At 48.0% G+C, this 22508-nt stretch overlaps 1 protein-coding gene across 4 annotated transcripts in view; it reads left to right on the top strand.

The window, feature by feature from the left end:
- Positions 1 to 1935: 1935 nt before the first annotated feature.
- ERG (ETS transcription factor ERG) overlaps positions 1936 to 22508 on the top strand; it is a 302582-nt gene continuing 282009 nt past the window's right edge. For 3 of the 4 annotated variants that reach the window (XM_047796627.1, XM_047796615.1, XM_047796592.1), the window contains exon 1: positions 1936 to 2055. The gene's annotated coding sequence lies outside the window, so the exon portion shown is untranslated. Of the gene's footprint in view, positions 2056 to 3088; positions 3199 to 22508 lie in introns of those variants that run through there. The other variant, XM_047796601.1, reaches the window with a different exon arrangement.

The following is a 22508-nucleotide window of genomic DNA, read 5'->3' as shown; positions in this document are numbered from 1 at the left end:
CACAGATAGTGAATGTGACTCCATTGCTTGTGTTCTGCTGGCCTCTCAAATTAACACAATGGATTTAAGTAGTTGAAACTGACTTCCTCCTATCTGAGCTTGACTGTGGACCAGACTGAAGGGAAAGCTGTGGTAGGTCAGACAATAGAAAGAACTTCCTAACTGCAACTGGGAGATACAATCAGTTGGAGGAGACTGTGTCCTAAACTGGCAAAACTCTGGGATTCTGGGTTCTAAGGTTTCTCAACCTTAATAACTTCAGCTTTGTGAGTGGGCTTAGTATATGCTTAAGAAATTCTCTTTCCCCCCCCTTCCTCCCCCCCGCCCCTTCCTCCTCTCTGTGCAGTGTATTTTGAGGAACAGGAGAAAAGTAGCAAAATGGAGTCACAAATGACATTGTGACTTTTCCGAATTCTTTTTTCTTTTCTGTTCTTGATAGCAGAAGCTTGCATTGGGGGAATCATGTTCTACCCTTAAAGTACAGTTCTTTATTCTTAAAATGTGCTCCTTTGTCAGTTAGTCCCCATAATATTACTTTCAGCCTTGTTTCATATTATTAGACAATTTGGGACTGTGATGACGTGGAGGGAACTTTGTGAGGGTAAGGTAGTATTAGAGAGCAGAATCATTGCCCAGTGAATGGCTGATCTCATTGAACAGGCTGAGAAGCTATTTACTTTAAAGCACTCCCGAAATGATAAAGGCTCCCTGTGGTGAGGTTTGGACAGGAGTGGCCAAGAGGAAGATTTAAAAATACCATGCTGTTTCTTGGATCTGGAGTATCTAGAGAATAGTTCTAAAGAAGAGGAACTGAAATATGCAGTTGATAGATAAGGGGAGAGGCAAGTTAAATGTTTTTTAAGACCTTGTGAATGACGATATTTTGACTTCTGTGTTACTCGTGAGCAATGCAAAGGAGTCAATCGATTTTGGAAATGATTCTTAGCACAGACTGTAAAAACTGACATGGCCCTATTACTAAATATGCACATTTTAATATGCATTCTGCTTTCTGCACCAGGACCTCAGAGAGAAAGGGTTGCATGCTTCTCAGAAACTTAATCTGTTTTCAATATTTTTTTTTATTGGTATCTTCTCCTGGCCACCTATGGAGAGGTGGGCTTGCATTCCATCTACCATGGCGTGCCTGTTTGTTCAAGAAATTTCCCAGGAATGCATGTGTAGTTTGCAACGGTTGTCCACTTAAAAGAGAAACACTTCCTTGGAGAGTCTATAATGGTAGATTCTTCTATCAATGATCTCAGTTTGGCATCTCTGGGGTTAAAAAACCCCTCAGAATCTATAGGTCCTGGAGAAGGCAGTTTCTAAACTCAGCTGCTGCAAGAGCCATCCTATTTTTTCCCCCAGCAAACAGGAAATGGAGCCCTGCGAGGCTTTTTTTTTTTTTTTTTTTTTTTTAACTGGAAAGTGTGTGGGGAGGAGGCGTACTCACTATGCCCACTTGCAACCCTGAGCCTGACCCAGACTTGGGGGTCTCTGTGTTTTTTCTTTCCTCTCTCTCTCTCTTTTTTTCTATTATTTTGGCAGACTTTTTGGAATGTCTGGGAGCTAAGGGCTTTGCTTCATGGAGCAGAATTCTGAAGCAAGAAAAAGAGAAAGTTATAGACTAAACCACAGAAATGTAAACACGTCTGCAGCTAAAATAACTCCACTTTCATTGAAAACACTCCTCCTTCACAATCAGACTTCTGTGTGCTATGGTCAATAAAACTGCATGTTAATAGCGACCAATTAATAGATTATGTAGCCCGGCCTTAAAAGTTGAGGGAGTTTTAATTATTATTTTTCAAATTAAAGGAGTGCTTATTCCCTCCCTTCTCTTGGGGTGGGGGTGGGGGGATTTAGCTTTCTTTCTGGCTGTTTGCTGAAATTCTTGGCTGTTAAAGTTTGGAAGAGGGAGGGACGCAAGTAGTTTTCACTTGCGCTGGAAGGGGAAAGTCTCTAAAAGGACGCTCTGGGATGGGTTCCTAGCGATCACGCAGGGACGGTGGTGACGGTCCCCGCGGGACATGACTGAAGAGCGGCAGCTATCAGGTAAGCGCGATTTCGACGTCAGAACTCACTTATAAAACTAAAACATCCGGAGGGGCTTAGCGCAGAGGCCCCAGGCTGATGAACCGAACCTCGCGGCTCCCCCTTTTGAAGGCAGTATCTTGCGGACGTCATTCTCATGAGGGCTGCTGTCACCGCATCTGTCCATCAGGCCAGGGTGTCTCCTGGATATCCTGGCATCCTCGCGACCGCATCCCGCGCTCCTCCTGCGCCTCCTCCATCCGGTTCCAAAGCTCGACCCTCCGCCGGCCGGGCAGGTAGCGACTCCAGATCTTACTAAAGCGGGCGGCACCTGGCACCGCATCTTCTCCTTACTCTGAGGGCGACGTCGTCTGAATTCTGAACAGCATCCAAGACGGTGGATGGGCATTTTAAACTTCTCCCCAAACAACCACTTTCACCTGGTATCGTTTTTAACGTGTGTAACGGCTGAGGTTGGGGGAAAAAAATGACTTCGAAGTTCCGAGGAGCGAGCACCTCCTCCCAGCCCTCCCCTCCCTCGCCTGTTCTCCGGTCCTCGCTCCTCTCCCCTCCCGAGGCGCGTCCTGGGTTCTTCTCCTGCCCCAGCCGGGACTCCGGCTCGCTCGGTCCCAGGCTCCGCTCCTCCTCCATCTCCTCCTCCCCTTCTTCCTCCTCCTCTTCCTCCTCGGGGCTGCCCGCTGAGTCCTAGAGCCTAGCGGCGTCCAGCCCTGCCCCCGCCGCCCGCGTTCCCCGACCCGAGGGCGCGCTCACGGGCACGCGCGCTCGCACGCCCACGCGCGCTCGCACGCCCACGCGCCCTGGGACCCCAGAGCGCACGAATATCCCCGCGCACCTGGGTCCGCGCGTGCACTCGCACCCACGCGCACTAGGACCCGCGCGCCCCTGCCCCGCCCCGCCCCCGACGCGCACTCCCGGATCTCCGGTCGCGCGTCGGGGCGGCCGCCCTGCTCGGCGATTGGCGGGAGCTGGAGCCTCCCGGAGGCCGGCGCCCACACCATGGGCTGAGCCCGTCGGCGCCCGGGACTCAGTGCCGCCCGGCTCGGCGCCCACGGGCAGGCACGCGCGCGGGCACACGGGGGCGCGGACCCGCGCGGACACACACGTGCGGGACACGCCCTCCCCGACGGCGGCGCTCGCCTCTGGGTAAGTCCCGGGCCCCCGCGCGCCCTGCCAGGCTCCCGCACTGGCGGCGGCGGCGGCAGCGGCGGCGGCGGGGATGGTGTCGGCTGGGTGGCCTGGCTCTTCCGACGGCGCGGGGACGGGTGGGCTGTGCGACGCCCAGAGGGACGACTTGTCATGCCCGGGTCTTCAGAAGGCGCGGGGTCGAAACGGATGGAGAGAAGCCGAGACCCCCGCCATGGGCGAGGGCTGGGAAGGCCAACCGCGAGGGCCTCATCTGGGGCACGGAGCGAGAGGTTATTCGTTGTTGACTGTAGTGGAAATAAGGCTTGAATTAAAGCCCACGCCTGGCTGAAGGTAGAGACCAGGTGTGGGCTTGGCTGTCACTGCCCGGTCGGTGCTTTCTGTGCGTGGAATCGCCCTCCGACGGCGCTCTCCCCGTGTAGTCTCCTTTCGCTGCACCCTTTGCTCCGTGTTTTCACCTTCTGCCACCTCCCCATTTACCTTACCTTAACTGGAAAACTGGCCTGTTTAAAAAGGTAGGGGGTGTGTGAGTGTGTGTGTACGGGTTTTAAAATCAGTTAGCCGTCTTGGTTTCTGTCGGAAATCCATCATCCCTGTGTCGCTCTTGTGTGTTGTAGAGATGGCTTACAAGAGGTCCTGGAGAGAGGTACTTTGAACATTTTAAAGCATAGGACTAAGATGTATTATTAGTAGCAAACTAAACTGCCCAATAAAATGGATAAGCAGTTTTAATGCAGATGTGAAGTTAACTGTCATTCTTCGCTGGTAATAAAGGTAATTTCGTTTATCTTTCAAAAGAACGCATGCCTATGTGCCTCAGATTTCCTGCTGCGCGTGTTTCTGGAGCTTCTGTAGTTCAGAAAACTTTCAGTGTGATGTGTAAAAGCGTCAGTTTTCCCTGCATGGCAGAGTTTATTTACCATTGGGACTCTTTTTGAGTATTTTTAATTCTCTCTGAATAGTTTAGAGCCCTTGACTGGCCTCAGCTCCCTGTCACCTTATCACCAGGAGAACTGTCACATTCCTGGGGTTAACCCTTGCTCTGCTGGCAGAGTGGGAAGACCAGGCAATAGAAGCTACGTAAAGACCCACTGGAGATAAAGTAATGAACCTGACGAGCTCAGATTATGAATGATGTAACTGTACCATTGAAATGACAATTCCAGCAGAAACAGGCTGTGCTGTGCACACTTGTGGCTTCAAGCAGAATTGTATCCTTCTGAGGAAGGGGTTTATGAGTGCGACATACATCGCAAATGCTGTTTGTGGTTTGGTAAGCCCAGCTTCCATGTGAGTCAGTGACGTTTGGAAATGACACTAAACTAGCAAATGGGTGTTATATCTTTTTGAGTTCTTTGTTTAAGAATGTATAATTCCAGTTACACAAAATTTCAGTTTCTGCTCTTTCCTAACAGTTTATAATGACTTCATTTTACTGTTAGAAATTCAGGGTAGAAGTGTGTTGTGTTATTTTCCCATGTGTCTGTTATTTCATGATGAGTTCTAGATGGTTTCATCGGCTGTGCCTTTTTTTTTTTTTTTTTTTTGGGCTGTGCCTTCTTTAGCTAAATTTTTGAAAATTCTTGTTTACCATTGACTGGCTTATGGAATGGGACTACAAGAACACATGCTTATAAACATTTCCCCCCCCCCACTGCTTCTTATGTTTTGTTTTGACATTAAAGAAGACTCTTGTTGAATTTCTTATCTCATAAAATCAGATATTTTACCGGTGCCAAAGGCTGAGATCCCGGTGGAATGCCGGATAGAGAAGGAAAGCCTCTCTGTAAGATGTCAGCAATGATTTTCAACTTACCTGCTGTCCTAAAATGTTATCCGTCGTGCGTATATGGGATATATCATACTTTGTAAGTAGGTCATAGGAAACTTTCAGCTTTTTTTCTAAAATTTTTATTAGCTCTGATTTTTCTTGTTAGCCGTCCTTAAACAAGAACAAATAATAAAGCGGGGGGGTGGGGTGGGGTGGGGAGGATTCATTTCTTCTCAAGACAGAGGAGCTCATGTTTCTAAGATTTTTTCTTATTCCCCAGTGAAAAGCCGGAGCAGGTCAGAGTCCATCATATGATATGCAGTCACGTTGAATCCGTGTTAGTGCTGCCTGCTCCTTCACAGAACCCCACCCAAGGGTGTCCATACGGAGGCACCTACCTGCCTGTTAAAGCCTGGGAAGCAGGATGTGGTCCAGGTCACTTAGGTCAGAAGGAAGTCATGGTGAGCAGCGTCCAGCTTCTGGATGCTGGGAGTCAGTCAGTTCTCGGTTGGAGCTGGGGGTTGATCTCTTGCAACTCGGGTCCCTTTGTCACCTCCTGACTTTATCACTATGTGCTTCCCTGGTGGGCTTTTCCAGCAAGGGGGAGAATGCCACAGGGGTCCCATTTTCTTCCCCCAGTGGGGAAGGATTCTTGGGCATTCATGGGGTGTACTGTCCTGCAAAACACAGCTTTTGTTTATCATCTGCACCTTGAACTTGAAACATCTGGAGTTGCGTTTGTAAGAAGAACCAGCTGACTCGATAGGGGTCTTCAAATATTGTGGACACCATTTCACAACCTTTTGATACTTGGGAGTAACGGTTCCAGTTGTAGCGGTTTGAGTTGTAGTTTGCGGGGGGGAGCGCCTTTAAAAGTCCATGCAGTAGCTCACACACACACACACACGAGGTCTTTCAGCCGCCCATACATGTATTGTTGCTGTCACGATGGCATCTTTTTACCTGTTTGCACCCTCGCTTGGCAACCTAGCAGCAGTTACTTAGCTGTACGTTATGCATTGTCAACATACACCTTCTCATTTATGGATTCAAAGCCATTATTTGGAAGATAAAAACAACAGACGTTCCCAGGGGCTGGGTGACCACTTTGAGCCAGTTTTTCAAAGTAGCCAGGGGAAAGTGTTGCCCTTTTAACTTTTTCTCTTTTATTTTCAACATGTTCATATTTGAAAGACCGAGGACTTGGCTCTTCATGATTGGAATGTTGCAAATCTAGCGAAGGTAGTGAAGGCAAGCGAACTAAAATTACTTGGCTAAATTTAAGTGTAAGTACCACCAAGTAATGAAAGGGTGCATCTGAAAACAGAGCCCTGGGTCTGGGTTTTAGAGTTACCCTGACTTTGAAGCCCTGCTATTTTTGCAGTGGCATGTCATCATCTGGAAGTCCCTGATTGCGTATGAGAAACAGTAATCTAACAATGAGAGTCAAGGGTTCGGTTACCCTGACCCAGTGCCCGAGAGCAAAGGAAGCTTAGTTAGGTGACTCTTTCCCATCTCGGAGTAGCCGTGGCTGAACCCTGAAATAGCCTTAAAAGTCTGTACAAGAGGCCTTTGGAATTCATGTATCACTTTTGAACATCATAAGCCTGGACAACTTGACGTGAGATCTGATCTCAGACGAACCGTGGGCATGCCCACAGGTTTTGAAAACCCAGATCTGCGGCTGCCTCCTGTTATAATTTAGACCTGTTTTATCGGGAAGGAGAGTTTTCACACGTTGGTGTCTTATGCGGGACTCCTTTCAGTAATGATTCCGCCCCCCCCCCCCCCCCAGGAAAACCTGCTCCAGCGGGAAGAAAAGCATCCTTTCAGGGAATGGGCAAGAAAACAGGCACATCGGTGGTGATTTTTCAAAACCAGGAAACCCGAACTTTGGCTTGCTGAAGGGTCTGGCAGAGGGTCCTCCATCTTCATTGAAAAGTGCAAAAGAGCGTTTGCCTCTTGGGTTGAGTGCAGGGGAGCAGAGCGCTCAGCCTTGTGTGATCTTGCGCTCGCATCACCCGTTCCCCACGAGGGATTCTCCATCCTTAGTGGGGAGCTTCGTTTTCTCTGTGACTGAGCAGAGATGCGGGTTACCGATTCCGATTCCGGGGGCTTGACAAAAGCCGTTAAGTTGCAAAGTAAAAGGAAGTCGAAATTGGAGCCTGCATGTTTTTTTTTCTCGGCTCACCACTTAGAGGAAAGACCCGTTTGTGAAAAGCCACAAGCCGTACTGTGGAAACGGGTTAGCTGGTGGGAGCCCCTTTCTGTCCCAGCCAAGCCAGATGGGCATCAGGCTCTGAAGGGCAGGAGAAGCCCAAGGTCTTGCCATGTCTGTTAACTAGCTGTGGCCTTAACAGAATCAATGCATTGGAAGAGGCAACAGGAAAGTGCTGCTCCCTCCTCTTGGTGCTACGGATGCTGGGAATCTGCTTGTGCTGGAGCAAATGAGGAGCTCAGGCTTTGGGGAAGAGTCTGGAGGAAGCTGTTACAGGAGGCTGGCTGGAGGGAAGGGATCCAGGCGACACCGCACAGGCAGGTATAACTTGGGGCCCCAGGAGTAAACAAAGCCAATCTCCAGATTCTTCTTACGTGGGACATACTGAGAACTGAGCCGAATGTAAAGAATAGCTGGAGGCTCTGCCAGTAAAATGAAATGTTTGGAAACCCAAACCACGCACACTTGCCATCTCACCATAAAACTCGAAAGTAAGTATGTTAGAAAGTTGAGATTTCTTTTATTGGGAAACTAGGTAAAACATTGAGACAAGAAACCGGTTGGTGCCTTAGAAACGTTTTCAGATGCTCTCCTTCCCCGAAAGGATTCTCGTTAAAATTGTATCCGGTCCCCTCACCCCCACTGTGCTGATGCGAGCCCGCTGCCAGATTTACAAATCTGGGTCCATAACGGCACAAACTTGGAACATGTCTTGTGCAAGCCTTGCTCGTTTTGGAGTGCAAGTCACAGCGGCGAGATGACGGAATAAGCCAAAGTGGAGGAAAAATTTGCTTCTTCGGTATCGGAAAGTACTTTCTAATCTGTTTGACCCTGGCAGGAAAAGGTAACTCACTCCAGAGCTTTAAAACAGAAATAGGGAGTTCCCGTTGTGGAACGAACCCGACCAGTATCCATGAGGAGGTGGGTTTGATCCCTGGATACAGCGTTGCTGGGGAGCTGTGGTGTAGACTGGCAGCTGAGGCTCTGTGTGAACTGGGAGCTTCCACATGCCACTAAAAAGCAAAAAAAAAAAAAAAAAAAAAATCCAAAAAAACAAATAACATAGACATAATGACAATGAAGATCAAATCCAGGGACTGTGTGGTGTTTTCTCGAGTAGGGGTGTTAAATCAGTGTATTACTGGTATTTAAGTTCTGAAACCCACCCAAAGCCCTGCCATTGAAGCAGAAGAAGTGATTATTGCTTGCAGCTTGCAGAGTCAAAGGAGAGGGTTTCACAGCTGAAATACTATCAGTTCTGAAGTGGCTTCTAATCCTATCTTATGGTAAGATTTAAATGATTTGGGGAGTTCCCGTCATGGCTCTGCAGTTAATGACGTACCTGACTAGTATCCCTGAGGATGCGTGTTTGATCCCTGGCCTCACTCAGTGGGTTAAGGATTTGGCCTTGGCTGTGAGCTGTGGTGTAGATTGCAGACACTGCTCGGATCCCAAGTTGCTGTGGCTGTGGTGTAGGCCAGTGGCTACAGCTCCGATTGGACCCCTAGCCTGGGAACCTCCGTATGTGGAAGGTGTGGTCCTTAAAAAAAATTTTTTTTTAAATGATTTGTGCAGTTTTCTAAGACTTGTAAATAGAGGTAATTAAGCAGAACATTCCGCAAGAACAGTTTTGCCTACGTACTCCATACCAAGTTGGGAAACTAGAGGAAGGCCAAGAAAATCTTTCCATTATGTAGACTCCACAGTAAACTGCCAGGGGGCAGGAAAGGGGTTACATCTGCGTAAATATTAAGATCCCACATATAACTATGTTTTGCATCCATGTCAATGTTTCTTTGCAAACATGAAGCATTAAATCACATTGTTTTGTTTTTGTTTTTGGTTTTTTTTTGGTCTTTTTGTCTTTTCTAGGGCCACACCTGCGGCATATGGAGGTTCCCAGCCTAGGGGTCCATTCGAAGCTGTAGCTGCCGGCCTATGCCAGAGTCACAGCAACTCGGGATCTGAGCCACGTCTTTGACCTACTCCACAGCTCATGGCAATGCCAGATCCCCAACCCACTGAGCGAGGCCAGGGATCAAACCCGCAACCTCATGGTTCTCAGTTGGATTCGCTAACCACTGAGCCATGACGGGAACTCCACATTGACTTTTTAACAGTTAAATTTAAGCAACCTGGAAACACATTTCTCAGTGGAAATTTATTGATCACCTATTAAATGAGAGCGCTGTTCTCAAAGAGAGGTGGGGACGTGGATCCCACAGGGACTGCTACGACCCTGGACGCATCTAGAGAGATTCGAAAAGCAACTGCAATGGTCATGGAAAAGCCAGAACACTCCAGTGTGGAGCTCGCCTGTCCTTCTGCCTGCCTGAATTATTCTTGGCTCAACTAGTTGCATGGACAACTTGTAAGCGAACCAGGGCCTTTTCCACTCCAGATCGCTAATAGCGTTCACTCTGAATGCAGTGTCCTTGGAATAAACACCTGAAGGTGGGAGTTCACGCACAAAGCGGGCGGGGGCTGAACAGGCAGAGACTGGTCTGCAGTCAGATGTGACCCAGGCTTGGAAGGCTCAGGACTCCAGCAGAGGAGGGGCGATCTGAGTCACAGAAAGGCGAGCGCCAGGAAGAGACTTGGAGTGCAAACTGTATTGCAAGGACAAGCTGACCTTTTGGTGCAAGGCAATGTGTGAAGGCCTCACAGGCCTTCCGGAGTTGAGATCTAGAAAGGGAGTGAGTGCGTGGGCTGGGAATCTAGAAGGGGGAATAAAAGCACATGCCATGCAATTTAGAAAGGGGCTGCATGCACAGACCGTGGGATCTAGAAAGGGGCGGCTGCGCAGGCTGTGGGATCTAGAAAGGGGTGGCTGCGCAGGCCGTGGGATCTAGAAAGGGGTGGCTGCGCAGGCTGTGGGATCTAGAAAGGGGTGGCTGCGCAGGCCGTCAGAAACGGTACATTTGGCAGCGCCACCTGCTTGAACGAGGCCAGTGTGACAATGAGCCCAAGTGTCATCACTTCAAGTGTCATCAGTATAAAAACACTGAGGCTCTGTTTTACATTTTTTTCTATATTAAATCCTCAAAATCCAGCATGTGGTACATTTTTTTCTATATTAAATCCTCAAAATCCATCTCAACTTGGACTGGCTGCATTTTGCATGCTCAGTAGCCCCATGTGGCTCCAATATTGTGCAGTGCCGGTCGAGAAAGTTCAGCGTAGGAGTTCAGATTTCATATAATTAGTAGCCATGAAGTTTATTACATAACTTGGTCACAAGAGCAGAACTTTTGTGACTTCGTGTCTCCCTTGGCCATTGACCCACTATATCATGTGGAACCAGATATGATAGCAATAAAACAGTGAATGCTCGTGTGGTGTGTTCACTGTCACATCTGCAGTTTTCAAGTTGGAGGGATGGCGTCTATGCGATTTCCCATTGACTCACTTCATGGGTTTTTTTTTTGGTTGTTTTAGGGCCCCACCCTTGGCATATGGAGGTTTCCAGGCTAGGGGTCTAATCGGAGCTATAGACGCTGGTCTACACCACAGCCACAGCCATGTCAGATCCAAGCCTCGTCTCTGACCTACACCACAACTCACAGCAATCCTTAGCCCATTAAGTGGGCCACAGATTGAACCTGTGTCCTCATGGATGCCAGTCAGATTCGTTTCCGCTGAGCTGCGACGGGAGCTCCATCACTTCATGTTTTTACAAGGCAAAACCAGAATGCATATATGAGTATGTATAAGTGATTCACTTTGCTGTACACCTGAAACTACTACATTGTAAGTCAGCTTTACGCCAGTGAAAAAAACATTTTTTTTAAAAAGGCAAAACCAGGAGTTCCCGTCATGGCTCTGTGGTTAACGAATCCGACTAGGAACCATGAGGTTGCGGGTTTGATCCCTGGCCTTGCTCAGTGGATTAAGGATCCAGCATTGCCGTGAGCTGTGGTGTAGGCTGCAGATGTGGCTCGGATCCCACGTTGCTGTGGCTGTGGTGTAGGCCGGCGTCTACAGTTCTGATTAGACCCCTAGCCTGGGAACCTCCATATGCTGCAGGTGCAGCCCTAGGAAAGACCAAAAAAAAAAAAAAAAAAAAAAGCAAAACCAAAGATCTGCCTTGGATGCCTCAGAGCAAATAGTGCTGCTTTTGTGGCTTTTTCCTGCTCTGATAACTTCCTGCATAAACATCTTGTTTGAGTATCTCTGCTGAGCTGTGATCCTGGCAGGATGACATATTTCTTTCTCATCTTACACGTGGACAGTATCTCGAGGATAATACAATTGATCATTTTGAGGGGGCAGCGTTCTTGGGGTGCTGGAATCCAAGAGAAAGGAAGGATGATGGTCAGGTGGATTACTGCAGAGTTAACCTCTCAGAGCAGGCATCCACAGGATTTGGGGGTGCCAGATTCCATCTAAAGATTTCGGGCCTTTCCGTCTCCCTGTGATGCTGATATTCACAACCAGGTCTTGCAAAGTCAGTCGCGTGGCTCACAGGCTGCTTGTTATCACAAACGTTTTAAGTGTCATGCGCCGTAGGATACCTTAGCCCTTTACCATATGTGTGTATGAGGGTTTTTTTTTTTTTGTCTTTTTTCCTTTTCTAGAGCCACACCTGCAGCATATGGAGGTTCCCAGGCTAGGGGTCTAATCGGAGCTGTAGCCACCAGCCTACGCCAGAGCCACAGCAACACGGGATCCGAGCCGTGTCTGCAACCTATACCACAGCTCACGGCAACAAGGATCCTTAACCCACCCAGCAAGGCTAGGGATCGAACCTGCAACCTCATGGTTCCTCGTCAGATTCGTTAACCACTGAGCCAGCCATGACAGGAACTCTGATTTAATGTAATTTTTATGCAAAGTCGAAGCCTTCCCTCGGAATTCGCATTCATTCCCACCCATCCCCCGGAATAAGAAGTTTGTCTCTCTTGCCTGGTCTGCAGCAAACTCCTGGTCCTTGTAGATAGTTTGGGTTCCTTACCACCCCCACCCCCATCCCCACCCCGGGCAGGTGGGGATTTCACTCCCTTGTTCTGGTTTTTCCTGGTGGGCAGTGCTTACCATAAAAACAAACAGAACTGCGTTCAGTAAAATGCGTGTGCCTTTTCTCAACTCTCATTTGCTGTACAGAATCTAACACCTTAGTCAGGGCAGTTCCTGGCTGCTGAACACCGAGGGAGAAAGAATATTGTGGTTTATTAAAAAGCCAGAAGATTCAAAACTAACAAACGTGGCTTTGGGTTCTAGTCTATACAGGAGGCGTCTGTCATTGTCAGGATGCTTCATTTTAGGTCAGCCAGGGATCAACCTTACATCGAGGATGGAGGATGCTTTTGTTGTGGATCTTATGGTGGGGGCTCTGCTGCTTTCAAATGCAGACAGCAACTTAAATCCCTGTTTTCTTTCAAAATGAGCTTCAAGGAGTTCTCATTGTGGCTTATGAACCCAACGGGTATCCATGAGGATGCGGGTTCAATCCCTTGCCTTGCTTAGTGGGCATTGATAGGAGCTGCGGTGTCGGTTGCGTATGTGGCTTGGATCCTGCATTGCTGTGGCTGGGGTGTAGGCTGGCAGCTGCAGCTCTGATTCGACCCCTAGCCTGGGAACTTCCATATGCTGTGGGTGCGGTCCTAAAATGAAAAAAAAAAAAAAAAAAAAGAAAGAAAGAAAGAAAAACAGAAAGAGCATCGGCCACCAGGTGAGATCCTGTCAAGGTAACCACTTCTTTTCCAAGACCTGCTGCGTGGCTGTTCGATGCTGGATGCTGGCTGCTTTCAACGCACCGCTTTCCTGGGGCAGGGGTGGGTCCCACATTTCATTTGAAGTCTGAATTATATTCGAGAAGCCTGAAGCACATTAAGCTTTCTTAAATAATTCACTCGGGGTTACATTCAGTGAACATGTGTAAATATGAGAATGTGCGAGGCAAGTGGTCTAAACACAGAACGAACCCGAGACCACGTTGATGGGAGCCACATGTGCTGGGCATCCTGGAGGAAAATCCGTGTCACCACCGGCACCCAGCGCCCTTGACTGGCTGCGCGGCTCAGAAGGGAAGGTCGAGGTCCAGTTGCTTCTGCGTGCGGGGTCCTTTCCTTCAGCCACATCCTCAAGTAAGACCTTGAGGACGTATGGCGGAAGGACTCTGACAACTGGTGGCTGCAGCTCTGGGCTGTGGCACAGAGAAGGTGACAGGAGCCCCAGCCCCACGCGGATTCCCCGCCAGCTACTCAGGGCGGGTGTTTGTGGGTGTGAAATGGGCAGAACTGCTCTTGGAAACTGCTCTGTTTAGTTAAACTTGGATGAATAAGGTCAGCGGCAGAGGGTTTTCTCCCCCTTCGGGCTGAACGACTTTTCTGTGCCACAGGGATGTGTGGGCGGACTCGGTGACAGGCCCAGTACCGCCCGGTAGACTCACCCTGTAAAGGCATTGCTCAGTGTTCCCTCTAAACTTAGAGACACCCCCCCCCCCTGCAGCAGTGGCCCCTGTCCCCTCCTGCACTGGTCTTATTTGCTTACGTGTCTGGACGGGCGCGGTTTAGTTTTGCATCATGTCAGTGTCAGCGAAGTGTCACCTGCAGTGGACAGGGGCACAGAGAGAGGCTAATGAAACCAGGCTGCAGATCGGAAGTGATGTTGGAATGTCCTGTCCCTGGTTTCTGCCATGTGTCTGGTTTTCATGGAAATTTGTGTCTGGGAAGGAGGGAGAATCGGACGGGATTTGCTGGAGGCAGGTGCCTGCGTTCTTTGGCCCTGGCCGGCAGGACTCAGGTTCAGGCACCTCCGTGCAGGGGAGAGAGGCAGAGAGGCCTTAGGAGATTCGCTGAGCAGCATGCAATCTTCATAAGACAGGGAGGATTTTCGCAGACTTCCTGATTTTTGAATATTATTCATAAATCTGCCCTCGTCTGGGCGTTTTAGGACAGAAAACATACCCCACTTACTGTCTATGCTCCGTAAATTACCCTTTGAGGTCATCACAGAGTTATTTCTGTGTTCTCTGCCCCTGGCATACATTACCTATGAGATATCATGGAAAGGACTCCCTTTCTCTCTCCAGCAAGGGCTCAGCCAGCCCAGGTCAGGAAAACGTAGCAGCGCCGTGGATGGTCCTGTTAGAAATACAAGGCCAGTGCTCCAGAAAGCTGGGGATAAATTCTGGCCCATCCCAGATTAAAGAAGATTGAAGAAGTAGAAATGACGAGACGCAGCTGCATTGGCAGTAGCAGATGAAGCAAGATTAAATACTGTTTTTAGGTCTTCACTCCAAGCAAGCAAAAAGAATTGTACATCGTATATTTGAGAAATTAAATGCATGCTTCCTTTTTGGGAAAAGCCAGATTTCTTTTTCTTTTCTTTTTTTTCTTTTTAGGGCCGCACCCGCGGCATATGGAGGGTCCCATGCTAGGGGTTGAATTGGAGCTGTAGCTGCAGGCTTACACCACAGCCACAGCAACGCCAGAACCGAGCTGCATCTGTGACCTACACCACAGCTCGTGGCAACGCCGTATCCTTAACCCACTGATCGAGGCCAGGGATCGAACCTGTGTCCTCACAGATACTAGTCGGGTTCGTTAACCACTGAGCCACGACAAGAACTCCAGGAAAAAGCCAGATTTCTCATAGACTGAGGCAAGGCAGAGATTGTGTGCTCTATTGGGTGCGTAACATGGAATGAAAAGATGTCCTGAGAAAATCTTGAGTTTGTGGATGTTTAAAAAGCAGGTCACTGTTTTCAAATAAGTACAACATCTGCTTTAATTCCATGGGAGTATGAGCTCTTTCTTTTTCTAGGTTTTGTTTCCTGCACGCAACACCCACTGGCTCCCAAAACAAGAAGAGATGTGTATGGGAGTTGTTGGTTGATTACTCTTTCAATTTCCAACTTATAGAAATAATGGTGGGAACATCCTAACCATACCCGAGTAAATGCAGACGGGATTTATTTGTCCCTGAAGCATTGGTTCTAAACATAGCAGGAACTAACTCTGTTTTGTGATGCAGTTACTCTTAGGCTCGAATTAGTCTCTTGCAACCTTTTTCATGACCAACCCCCCTAAGGAGTCTTTTCAGACATTTTTCCCCCTAAGGACCCCTCTCCCACGTGAACATCTAATAGCACAGATAATGCTGCATGTCCGTTTGGGAATTTTACAGTGGGGACCTGCTGTACAGCCCAGAGAACCCTACCCAGTATTCTGTGCTAATCTCTGTGGGGAAAGGATCTCAGAGAGAGTGGATGTGACTGGGGCACTGTGACTGGGGCACTGTGTTGTACAGCAGAAATGAGCACAACATGGGAGTTCCCGTCGTGGCGCAGCGGAAACAATCCGACGAGGAACCATGAGGTTGCGGGTTCGATCCCTGGCCCGGATCAGTGGGTTAAGGATCTGGTGTTGCCGTGAGCTGTGGTGTAGGTCACAGACGTGGCTCCGATCCTGCATTGCTGTGGCTGTGGTGTAGGCCTGCAGCTGTAGCTTTGATTCGACCCCTGGTCTGGGAACCTCCATATGCCACAGGTGTGACCCTTAAAAGCAAAAAAAAAAAAAGAAAGAAAGAAAGAAATTATCACAACCATGTAAATTAACTCTACTTCAATCAAACTTAAAAAATTTAAAACAAAGGAATTTTGCATTGTACCTATGTGTGTATTTCTACATTGAGGTATATCTATGTTTTCTGCATAAAAGAGTAAGACTTTTTTTTCATCCTCCAAGAATAGGTTTTAGCCTCCTTGGGAACTTATGGCTTAACTTTGAGAGATGCTGAGTGTTTAAAAGGTGGCAGATGCCAGTCCATGATCTTGGGGGTGAAAGAGGAGAGAAGCCCCAAAGGGAGTCAGGACATTATGTGGGGAGTTAGTTCCCGCTTGTACCCAGCATGATCTGAAAACGGACGGTAGCAAAGCAAAGGCACTCGACAGCTCCAGATGTATTTCCTCCTTCCTTCCCTCCTTCCTTCCTTCCTTCCTTCCTTCCTTCCTTCCTTCCTTCCTTCCTTCCTTCCTTTTGTCTTTTTTAGGGCTGCACCTGCGGCACATGGAGGTTCCCAGGCTCGGGGTCGAATCGGAGCTGTAGCTACCAGCCACAGCCACAGCCACAGCCACGTGGCATCCGAGCTGCGTCTGCGACCTACACCACAGCTCACGGCAACGCTGGATCCTTAACCCACTGAGTGAGGCCAGGGATTGAACCTGCATCCTCATGGATGCTAATCAGATTCGTTTCCGCTGAGCCACGATGGGAGTTCCCAGATATATTTCTCAAAGGGCTGTGTTGAATGTGCACTGCTGCTGACCACGTGCCCTCTGCATGCGAAGAGGGGATGGGGTGCCTCTCAGACACTGGGTGCACAGGATCGGCAGGTCCACAGAAACGCTCAAGTTGCAAACACACATCCCCGGGAGGGGAGTCATAAGACCTCCATGAGACTAGTGGTCCCTAAGGTGTCTGTGGCCGGGGAGGCAGCCTTTCCTCCCCAATCTGGGCAGGAGCAGCCCTGCCTGGTGTCTGTGGACCACGCTTCCCCATCGTCTGGGATACAGAAACGCAGGTCACGTGGCTGATTTGATGCAGCTGGATCCCATGGAGGCTAATGATTCCCCTCCAGTAAAAATGGAAAAATCTATTAAAAAATAAACCACCCCCAAAGACACGCCGCGTTGAAGCCCAAAATCAATCCGAAGAGAAAAACACTTGGGCCAGTGTCAAGAGCAACAAAACTGCGCCAGCACAAATTTTTATGAAAATGATCACTGAATAGTATTTCCATGACGGGGCAGCTGACTCAGAGGTGGAGGCTGAGTGGTCTTTGAGGCAGGTCAGAGCAGCCCGCCCACACCCGGAGCTGACGGGACACTTACTAGAAGGGACCCAGTGATACTGAAGATAGGAAAAAAACTGCACCGCGGAAAAAAACCAGATGTTTAGGGAGAGTGGGTGCTGTGAAACCAGAGCAGTTTGCTAAGAAGCTCACGTCGTATTTGAGTTTCCCCCTCATCACCAGCAGTCCTGAGGAAGCCTCTGGTTCTCAAAGTCAGTAACAGTATCCAGAATTCCTTCTCTTCTGGAAAAGTCAAATTAATAACATCACTTGTGAGTGCAGAAGGCACAGAGGCTAAGTTTAAAAAAAAAAAAAAAAAAAGTTTCCCTCCAGCTCATGGCATAGGGGGCGGTATGTTATTTTCTGGTAGTATGCTGCTTTTTGGAACCTCTCAAGGACAGTGGCTTCTATGGAGGTAGGAGGTTCAGGTGGGTGGCCCTGAGGATATCTGAGCCCGGGATGCAGAGCCTGGCTGCTCCTCTCACCTCTCCCCTGATGCTGGCTGTGGATTTGGAAGGTTTGGAAGGTAAAAGGTACATTTTCACAGATTCTTGGTGTCTTTGCTGTCTGCATTGTAAGAGGTGCTTAACTCCAGCCAAGTACAAATTAATTATGAAAGCTCTGTCTCCTCTTCCTCTTGACATGTGGCTTCTTTTAAATTCCTTACGGGTAGAGGTTAGTTGGAGTCAGCAGTGATCCACAGTTAGAGTCTTGGGAACCCAACAGGAGAATTGACCAAGTGCCGTGTGCTGTGGTCACATGGAAAACAGATTTGGGAGTTGACGAGTGTTTGCCCCTAAAAATCACTAAAAATGCCTCTTCAGACTATGACTGCTCTCACAGTGCCTGCCGTGGTAAAATCACATTAGAGGACACACTGCAGTGGAGACCTAAGCATGTGTTTATATTACAAGCTGTATGTTATAGCTGAGCTTAGGCGGCTAGAGGTGACACTTAGTTCATGCTGCCTTTTCCGGGGAATTGCCTTTGGATTCCTAAATGGGATTGTTGACTATAAAAGGGCCTGGAGAATTTAGAAAACATTGAAGATCATAGTCCCAACAGTCAATGAACATTAAGGATTCCAGGCAGCCTTCATGATGACTTGAAGTCCACGTCTGCGTTCAGAAAAAGTAAACATCAAATACCTTTTGGTTTCTTAGGCCATGGCAGCATTGTTTTGGTGCTTGGCTGAATTTTATTTAATACAATTTTTTGCGTGACATTCCCCCCCCCCATTTTAATCTTTTAATAGCTATAAGCTATTATACACACACGCACATATATAACCCAGTACATGTGTACTGTTCATATAATCTATTGCAGGCGCATTACAATATTACAATAATCCTGTAAATACGGTAATAACCTCATCACCAGAGTCTAGAATTCAGGATAAGTTGTCTCTTCTTAGACCACATTCAAAGACGCCCAAGGAGGACCCCAGTCTTACTGAATTTCCCTCTGTTGCTAAAATTCTTCAGGTAGAAAAAGACCGTGTCCTATGCTGATCTCCTTCTGTGGGGTTCCTATAAGCTGGAGCACCTGCTGCTTGTATCTGGGAAGGCTCCACACCTGAACGGAAGCCTTCACGAGGCTCTTGGGACCTGGGAAAAGTGCTTTTAATAGTGAGAGTTGAATCGTCTTTAAGAATGTATGTTTTTTCAAAAGATGTCTTCCCATCATGATATGTAGTATTTTGTGATAAGTAGAAGATTCTTTAAAAAGGGATTCCTCTACTCAGTAAAAGTAACGTCGCATTGGTTTGCACACAGAATGCCACCCTCATAGATGGAGCCCCGAGTTTCCCTGGAGTCAGAAAGGCAGTCAGCACCCCTGTTTTTTCCCTTCCCCTCCCTGCCTTGGCTTCGATTCAGGCTGGTGTCTCCGAGTCCATCCATGATGGACCCACGCTGCCACATGGAAAGGGTGGGAGTGTGGCTGGGAAGTTCCTTCTGGGGAGCACAGCCGACTCGTGTGTGTTGAGCCGATGGGACGGACAGGGAGAAGGTGACTGAAGGGGCTGTGGTGGTCACGCAGGTCCCCAGGGACCCCAGCTTTCCACAGTGGCTGGTTCTGTGGGTGCTGGGATGTGAGTCACCCCGGGCAGGGCAGGGAGAGTTTGTCACCTGCCCCACATCACCAGACAACTTGCTCCTCAAGGCCTTTGCATTTCTTTTCTCATACTTATTTGAGATCTTTCTGAACACATGGAATTTGCAGGACACACCATATACGGTGACCAAAAATGAACCTGGGAACATTTTCACACGAACCTGCCGGCAGTGAACATGAACTTTCAGGGTCGAGTCGAACTGTCCTTTGACCTTTTGAGGGCTGTCCTTGGATATTTCAGGAGAGGGCTGATGGAAGGTTCTGCACAGCACCTGAGCTTCAGTGTGTGGTCTGAAGACTTATTCTATCATAAGAGAGCATTTTGCTTCTCAAATAAAAGACCAGGGACTGCCGTGCTCTTGGCTCTGGGATGTGTCAGGGTTCGAGCAAGGAAGAGCTGTGTCCTTGCTCTGTCCCCCCTGCAGACTTGCAGGTCCACGGGCTGTAGGCGAGGTTCACGGAGGGCATGCGGGCTCCCTAGGTGTGTCCAGAAGGATGTTTTTGTTCTCCCGGTTGGGGTTTTAGTCCCGAGACTACCAATTAAACCATCCCATAAATCCTCCATTATAGGTAGTAAAACCTAATTTTAGATTTCCTGCTTGCTCCAGTGTCCTGCTTGATGGCTACTAGTTGACGAAAGGCTGGGCCTGGGGTGCAGACAGTTCATCCTGAGCCACATGCTCAAGCCTTTTTTTTTTTTCACGTATTTGGGGTTTGGTCTTAATTCCCTGATTGCTTTTATCTTCTGTGTCAAAATCTCACGAAGATAGTGATTTGTAGAACCCTGCAGCTTCCTTGGTTCTTTTTAGTGGACAACTTCAATGTTAAGAACGAGGGAAGGGGACCCGGGGAAGGGAGTGGATGTTGGGGCGGGTAAAGTGAAGGATGAGGGCTCTGCCCATATTTGCTCTGAAGATGAGGGTTTGCGCCTTGTGGGCGTTTCACTCTGTGATCCGTAACTCAGCCCCTTTCTCCTGCCGGAAGCTTCTTAGGGAGACTCATGCATGTTCTGAATGCCTGTTAGAACCAATCCTTCCTTCCTGCCTCTCCCAACGCCTTCCACCAGTGACCCTAAGTGTTAGTAGGTCCAAACTTGTAGTGCCTGCCCCATGACAGGCCAGTAAATCAAGTCCATGAAGAATATAGACTTTATTTGGAAAGCCAGCTGATGGAGAAGCCTCCCAAAGAACCATCTTCCTCCAGTTATAAGTCAGGCTTCTTTTATAGTATTAGGGGTGGGGGTGTGACTGGTGGTTGCCAGCATCTTGGTGTTTGACTCCTTTGTTCTTGCACCTGTTCCAGTAGCTCAGGTCATGATGTTCCAAGCAGCCTCCCACAAGAAAAATGTTATTTTCCATTCTGCAACTTTGTATCTCTGTATGAGTGGAAGCATGTTACACCTTAAAAGATCAGAGCCTTGAAAATGGGCTGTCCTGTGTATTTCAGGCCCTAGGCTACATTCAGAACTTGAAGCAAAAACAAAGGTTAAAGTAAAAGAAACAGATCCCATCTGGAGCCGGATTTGTTCTTCCCTATTACAGATAAGGTTTAGGGGGGGCTAGAATGTGGGGGGGCTGGGGGGTGTGACTTCCTCATCTTTCTCAGAGTCACAGATCCAGCCTTTGGTTTCCTGATTTTATTACAGTCATAACAGCTCTTCTCCCATCCCCTGAATTTAGAAGGTCAGTGGGTGTAAGGAAGTTAACAAGGATATTCTGAGATGGAGGCAGCCGAATTTTGTTCCCTATAGAGGAGAGAGGAAACTCCTGGGAAAGTTGATCTTTCATACTGGAGACTTGGCAGGGAGCAGTGTGCCCCGAAAGACTGGGGTGGGAGGGTGGGTGTGTTGGTGTATATAGATTTATTGGTTGGGCAGGAGTAGGGTGTGATGTGAAATCTATGTGAGTGGTGTTAACATGTGTAAAACTTACAAATGATGTGTCTGAGCATTTTTGAACTTTGGAAGGCAGCATCTATAAAACGCAGTCTCTGTAATGCTTTCTTCATTGTGGAAACATTAGAATATATTGACAAACAAAATTGTTTAAATGAAATCGTTCCACACTCAGACATTACGGCTGTGATGCATTTAATTCCAGAATAGTGGTGATTCTTCTGTGTACACGTTTGCCCAGAAGTGGATCATATCACATATACTTTTTCCTTTTTTGGGTTGGGGGGCATGCTCATGGCATGAGGAAGTTCCCGGGCCAGGGATCAAACCTTCACTGCAGCAGCTACCGAGCCACAGCAGCAACAACACCAGATCCTTAACCTGATAGGCCACCAGGGAACTCCTATGTATACTTTTATGAAACATGTTTTTACTTAACATTGGAAGTATCTGTCCATGTCAATAAATATGCTTCATGAAATATCTTTATTCCTTTTCGGCCACATTATTTTAAGACAGCCTAGGATTTCATTGTATGGCTCTATTTATTTATTTTGTCCTTTGTTCTTTTAGGGCTGCACTTGTGGCATATGGGGGTTCCCAGGATAGGGATGTAATCGGAGCTGTTGCTGCCAGCCTACGCCAGAGCCACAGCAACACCAGATCCGAGCTGCGTCTGCGACCTACACCACAGCTCATGGCAATGCCAGATCCTTAACCCGCTGAGGAAGGCCAGGAATCAAACCCGCAACCTCATGGTTCCTAGTTGGATTCATTTCTGCTGCACCTCGACAGGAACTCCAGCATAGCTCTATTTGGATGGATTTAATCAGGCCTCTCTGTTGAGTATTTAGGCTGTTTCCAGTTTTCTTTATTATAAACCAAGAGTTGTCCATCTTAGCTGCCAAATACAGATGCCCAGACCCCATCACAGACCAATTAAATCAGGCTCACTTGGGGTGAGGCCAAGGAATCTGTATTCTCAGCTGCTGATAGGGTTTAAGATCATTGTTGCAAACTATGCCTTACCAAAGACTGGGATATATTCTTGGAGGTGGAATTGTGGGGTTAAGGGTGTGTGTCTTCAATCTGTTGATGCGTATGTACTTCCACATTACCATTCGGAAGTTCTTTTTTTAAACTTATTTTCACTTTAAGCTTTAAAGCTTTTAAAAGCTGAGGATGAAAATCTTTTGAGTGTAGATTTAGGGAAGAGGTTTGTACCCCACCAAAGAATTACACTGAACCCTTTGCCTTTTGCTAGCTTTTTGTATCATAATATGACCTAAATAAACAACAGCATGTTTCTAAAATAATGAAGAGGGGCGTGTTTGCTGCGTCTTTCTCCCCGTGGAGCTTTGGTCAGACCACCTGGCAGACACAGCGTTGACAATGAGCGTGTGACGGTCCTGCAGGATGAGCTTTGTAGCACCTCTGGGCTCCTGATCCATCCTCGGATGGATCTTCCCCACATCCGTCCATTTTTTAGTTTATTCACTCTGAATGTCCCTTCATAT

The sequence above is a fragment of the Phacochoerus africanus genome, chromosome 1, assembly GCF_016906955.1.
Source record: "Phacochoerus africanus isolate WHEZ1 chromosome 1, ROS_Pafr_v1, whole genome shotgun sequence".
NCBI classification, from domain to species: domain Eukaryota; kingdom Metazoa; phylum Chordata; class Mammalia; order Artiodactyla; family Suidae; genus Phacochoerus; species Phacochoerus africanus.
The sequence above is the reverse complement of the archived record's forward strand: the minus strand, read 5'-3'. Positions and strand labels throughout refer to the sequence as shown.